The sequence below is a fragment of the Acyrthosiphon pisum genome, chromosome A1 (genome assembly GCF_005508785.2).
Source record: "Acyrthosiphon pisum isolate AL4f chromosome A1, pea_aphid_22Mar2018_4r6ur, whole genome shotgun sequence".
Taxonomy (NCBI): domain Eukaryota; kingdom Metazoa; phylum Arthropoda; class Insecta; order Hemiptera; family Aphididae; genus Acyrthosiphon; species Acyrthosiphon pisum.
In genome coordinates, this window is record NC_042494.1 from 165,603 (window position 1) to 172,344 (window position 6,742).

At 29.8% G+C, this 6,742-nt stretch overlaps 1 protein-coding gene across 1 annotated transcript in view; it reads right to left on the reverse strand.

The window, feature by feature from the left end:
* The window catches only part of LOC100166334 (noggin-like), a 108,634-nt gene that overhangs the window by 47,031 nt on the left and 54,861 nt on the right, over window positions 1-6,742 (reverse strand). The window lies entirely within an intron of this gene.

Consider the following 6,742-nt stretch of genomic DNA (forward strand, 5'->3'; position numbering starts at 1 on the left):
TCGAGAAAATTGATTTTGGTTTTTGGTGTAACTTTAAAACGAATGACTGTAGATACATGAAACTTTCACTGGTTGTTTTCATTTCCATTTTCTATACATGATAAAATTTTCAGAATATTTTGATTTATTTTGAGCTGTTTACGGACAATTTCAGTTTCCAATTTAATTAGTTTTTTTTTCTATGAATGTCAATAAAACTTTATTTGTTGAGTAAAAATACATGAAAATTTAATTCAAGGCTACTACTATATTGTTACAATGACATTTGAAAAATATTAAAAATCCTTAGTCACAGTTTTTTTTTATTAGCTTTTAAAGTTTAAAAATTGACAAAATATGGAAAAATCACGAAAATTACCTAATTATTTTGAGTTTATAATTCGTAAAAATTTTTTTTTTAGAACTAAGATTTTAAAATGTAATACAAGATTCCTAAAAGGATAATCTACCTTTATCAAAAAAAAAAAATATCTATAAGAAAGTCAAATTAAATTTTTATGATCGTTTGAAATTCATATTTTTACAATATTTGATATTCACCCGATTTCTTATGTAACGATTTTCTTATTTTGTTGTAATTAAAAAACGAATGACTGTAGATTATTGAAAATTTCACTGAATGTTTATATTAGTATTTTCTATATACGATGAAATTTTGAAAATAATTTGACACTTTTTGAGCTGTTTACGGACATGGTCAGTTTTCAATTTTTTTAGTTTTTTTTTCTATAAATATCAATAAAGTTTTATCTATTGAGCCAAAAAGTGTAAAAAATTAATGCAGGGCTCCTGATACATTGTTACAATAGCAGTTCAAAAATATTAAAAATATATATACACAATTTTTTTTTATAAGCATTTAAAGATTGAATTTTGACAAAATTTATCAAATTTAAAATTGAATAATTATTTTGTAGTTAAAAATTGATAAAATGTTCAACTTTTATACCTAAGGATTGAAAGTTTAAAAAAAAATTTCACGTTAATATTTAATTCTGTTACAAAAAATTCTAAGAAATACATAAGCACAGTTTATTTTTATAGTCATTTTATGTTCAAATTTAGACGAAATTACATATTAAAAAGCCTAGAATAACTATTTTAGTTATTTTGTTGTGATTGTATAATATTATTTGTGGGTACTTGAAACTTCTAAAGTATACTATTATATAGCTATGATAGTACCACGGTTTGTTGTTGATGTATAACGCGTTACCTAATGGATATTGTGATATGATTAATTTGAAAATTATTAATAATACTATAGATAAGTATACCTACCTATAATATGTATGTCTAATATCTATACTGACAAACCGTCTCCGCTCAGAATCGTTTTTCTTAAACAGTGATATTATATCATTGAATTCAAATTTAATACTATCCTTTATACAGTGACCCACTTGTAACCTACTGTACAGCAGAGCGACATCCACTTACCCACCTTTTTTAGATTCTGAGTGGAACGATGAATGTATTGATTTTACAATGATGTGTGTTTTTTTTTTTTTGTGTCTGTGTACACGATAAGTAGTCGAAATAATGCTTCGATTTTCAACTTCAGTATCTTGTTCGATTGGAAAGTGAATATCATTGGTGCATTGGGAGGTCAAAATTTAAAATTCCCAGTAATTTTCAAAAACGCCAAGAAAAACCAAAGAAAATTGTGAGGTTGTGATTGTATAATATTATTCGTGGGTACTTGAAACTTCTAAAGTATACTATTATATATCTATGATAGTACCACGGTTTTTTGTTGATGTATATCGCGTTATAAGTACCTAATAGATATTATGATATGATTAATTTGGAATTTATTATATGTACCTATTATAGATCAATTTTTTTAAAATACTATAGACTATAATATAATATTATGTCTTATACCTAGACTGACATACCGTCTCCGCTCAGAATCGTTTTTCTTATACAATGATATTATATCATTGAATTCGAATTTAATACCATCCATTATACAGTGACCCACTTGTAACCTACTGTACAGCAGAGCGAAATCCACTTACCCACCATTTTTATTTTTTAATTACAACTTACAACATTAACTACTTATAAGAAACTTTGTATTTTCAAATATTAGATATAAAAAGAACAATTTTTATGAAATTCTAACTCAAAATAATTTGCAAATGTTCGTGTTTTTGATGAATTTTGTCATAAGTTATCTTTAGACGATCATAAACAATTATTATGAATCTTCAACTTTTTTTGAGCATAATATTTTTAAAAAAAACTAATAGAAATCAAAGATTTCTTATGCCTGTATAAATAGCTCAACATAAATCAAAATATTTTGAACATTTTATGGTGTATAGAAAATGCCGAGCGGACTACGGCGTCGGTTTGAATCTCGACCACGGGCGGCTTATCTCTCTCTGGGCAGGCAACTGCCTAAAGAGTGAGGCCACCATATCCCTCGGGCTTCGACCGGGCATGGCACAAACCTAAGGCTGTCCAAGGCTTTTTTTTAACTCAGTTAATTTAAGTTAATATGCATAAATTACAAAAAGTTAAAAGTTAATTTAACTGCAGGTTAAACTCAGTTAAGTTAAAAGTTAATACACACTTTTTGTTAACTTTTTATTAAGTTAAGAAAAAGTTAATTTGTTTTTACAACGCTAGCGTACTTAATTTTTTTTCAACCCAAAACTAAATTATATAGACTATAGTGCTTATACTTTATACAGTATTTTCATATAAGATAGATTCGAATGATATACATTTTTTTTATTGAAACTGCATTATTGATCGTTACGTTTGAACTGGTACACTATCGATATGACTGTAATAATTATAATAATCTACCTAATATGACGTGCTAAATATCACATGTTAACTCTTTACTCTTCTTTTCTTCGTGCCATTGACTTAAGTCATTAGCTGAAAGAATACTCATTTTGTGTTACTCAGTATTATAGAGTAATACACTATCGTCTGTCAATGTCCATTTCTTTCCTATTCCCATTTAACCTGTGCGTTATCTAAGAAAGAATCCTTTATATATAGGATGATGAAGCCAATCTCATTTGGTTTATTATTATTACTATTAAAAGTGTTGGTAATATTACTAATCTTATACAAATTATTTCGATGTAATTAACTTACTTTTTTATTGTTACTTTTTACACATTTTTAAACTGGGTAAATCTTAGTTTGACTGCTTAGATTTAACATACGAATTGGGGCCAACCCCAATAAATAAATAAATAAATAAATAAATATATAAAATAAAATATTACGTATAATATAATGTAATATTCATAATAATTTATCACTACCCCACCGATGACCACCGCAGTTGAATAATTTAAAATTCCGTTTCGTCGTCGTTCGTATCACAATGAAATATAATAATGTATAGTTTGTATTCTATTATATCGACTCGACAATAATCGGTATAATCACAATATAAAAATCGACGTGCGTCCGCCCCGAATAAGAAGTACTATTATGTCTACAGCAGCAGCAGCAGCGCAGCTCACTGCTATTTATGATGCGTATAATGGGAAAAAAAATTCCACGGGGCATCACCATAATATATTAATATTATTATTATTATTACTATTATTATTATTGTCATACACACACGGACAGACGACCGTTTTTGTGCTAATAAGCCACCTGCGGGGGAGGGGAGGCAATATTAATATATTGTATTTATCGCCACCGTGCCGCCACCACCACCGTCGTCGTCGCTGTTATTAGAGTATATACATTATACACATTATATTATATTATACGTGTATAGGGATGGTGTGTAGGTATGTGTGTGCCCGAGTCATATAATAATACATAATAACGCGTATTGTGTGCTCCGCATCGAATACCCCGTCGAATTTCCGGCTTAACACGCACGCACGCACCACGATCGTACAATTTATAATAATAAACGTCTCCGTTCTTCGGCACGGACACGTACGATCGGGTTGTTTATTTTTACTCCCGACGGCATTATTCTGTACAGGTTGTGTCGACAGTCGACGTGTGAAGTTTTCAAGTCGATATTATTTTTCGATATGATTTTGGATATTACACATGTGATCACATGCGATCACATCGTATCAGGCGGCCGAACTCGTGCGTAGACCTATATTATATTCTATAGTTGGTCGGATATTATTATAGGTACTATATATAATTATTCGGCGTATTTCACTTGATAATACTCAAAACCCAAAACTCGTAAGTCCACAGTTATTATATTGTATATTAAGTGGTTGTAAATTATAACATGAATTTTATGAGTTTTTACTATTTTAAAAGTTGGAACTATATAAATATAGTATTAAATATTTGTGATGTTTTATCTGACAATGAAATTAAAAAACAAACAAAGTTAAAGCTATTCACAATCGAAAAAATATATGAACGCAAAATAGTATAGTACGTTACCCGAATTGCGGAAAAAAAGCCCAGAAAAAAAAGCCTAGAAACATAAATATAAATATGAACTCATGTATACTATACTCCTAATTGGTATTTACCATGTACCCATGACAAAATATAGTAATATATTATAATGAAAATAATAATTAATTGTTAATTTTATAAAATATCAAGGTTGGGCAAGTTAATGATTTTTTTAACTCAGTTAAGTTAAGTTAATATGCACCAATAACAAAAAGTTTAAAGTTAATCTAGCCATAGATTAACTCAGTTAAGTTAAAAGTTAATACACACTTTTTATTAACGCTTTATTAAGTTAAAAAAAAGTTAATTTGCTAGCGTACATACATTTTTTCAAATCCAAAATTAAATTATAGACTATAATATGTTTATACTTTATACAGTACTTCCATATAAGTTAGATTTAAATGTTAAAAAAACTTTAACTTTAAACAAATCACTGAAAATATATTTTGACATGACAACGAAATAGACTGAAATAGTGAAATATAGTTAAATTAAAAACCAAATAAATTAACTTAACTTATTTCATAAAATGAAAAATTAATTCCATGTTAATTAAAAAAGAAATTTAGTAAGTTAACAGTTAAGTTAAAAAGTTAAAATTAAATTAACTTTTTAATTTAACTTTAAATTTTTAACTCGTTAATGCCCTGCAGCCTTGTAAAATATAGATTATAAATCAAATAAAAATATAAATGTGAACACAATATGTATACGTCATGATATATTGTGTTATAAGTTATAAGTAAAAATATATAAGTCTTAGGTATATACATATACTCCTATAACAGATAATAATCATAGATAATAATAACTAGTAACATATAATTGTTAATTGTATAAGAGGTCAATATAGGCAATTTTATATACGGATACTAATTGTATGTAAAAGAAATAAAATAAAATCTTAAAATTTAAATATAAATAATTATATATCTGAATATGACTTATACTTAACTATTAATCATAATATAAAACTATATAAGTATAGTAAAAATGTAAATTCACCTATAATATTGGTACATATAAATTGAATATAAATTGAATCGCAACAAAAGAATAATTAATTATCATCATTATTCTTTGTTCTATTTAAAATATTATATGAGCTTCTTTTTCGTTGCTCAAGTTTATAGTTTATATAGGATTTTTGATACTAGGGGAATGGATATGGACCTATGGATAATATATAATTATATTTTGTTATAGGTTTATTTATCATATATTAATATTATCTGCAGATTTTAGTTAAAACTTAAAACTTATTACCTAGGTAGGTAAAACATTAATATCGTATATACATACACAACTGTAGGTACCTATAGTCATCTGGCTATAATGGAATAAACAACTTCCGTTTTAAACGCTAAAAACGAAATAATATAATATCACAGATTATATAAAAATAATCTTTATATAATCTGTGATAATATTAAACGATGCCATATTGTTATAAATAATAATAATAATATCTTGGACCATAGTAACAAGATTTGTTTATTTATCTTTAAGTTTTTTTAAATTAATTATTCACAAAGCAATATACCGGACGAGTTTGGAGAGAAACGCTGGTTAAAAGAATATAAAAGAATATCATCGGGGAATGTCCAGGAACTGGGATGGCGCCTATAATACAATAACGAGACATACTGCACGGAGGACAAAGAGAGGACTACAGGCGGGCTGTCGGACCTGGACGCCACGGGGCCGATCGCGAGTGGACGCGGTCGGCCCGCTTGCGGTTACCCGGCCACGTTATCGTTGGGCCACGACGACGGCTAAAGGGTTGGTGTACTACAACGTAATATTATGCGGCCGACCAGCCGGCGGTGGCGGTGGAGGAGGATGTGAGCTCGATGGCGGAGATGGATACAAACAAATATGGCGTGCAGTGGTGGCACTTGGAGCAGCCGCAGAAAAGGACGGGGATCAGCGAGGACGAGTTTGGAGATCAGCTACGGCCGGAGGACCGCCGAAATCATAATGCCATGGAAATGCTGCTCGCGTCCAGGAAACTGACTCACCCGTGAGCGACGAAGGTGTTCGTTCTGCCGCCGTCGGGGCGGGCGAGTGGCCGGGCGAACAGGACTAGAAAGCGTGCTGCAGGTGTCGAGGTGAGCGTGCCATAGTTGCAGGTGTCGGGAGATAGTGACAACAGAGTCCAAGTCGAGGAATAACAAACGGAGTGACGGTGAAACTGGACGGGGTGAGAAGAGACGTGGCAGTTCCACGAGAAGCGCGAAAACAAACGTAATTATTAGGTACGTAAGTTACAAGCATATTTATTACAGTATTTATGAACTAAAAGTGTTAC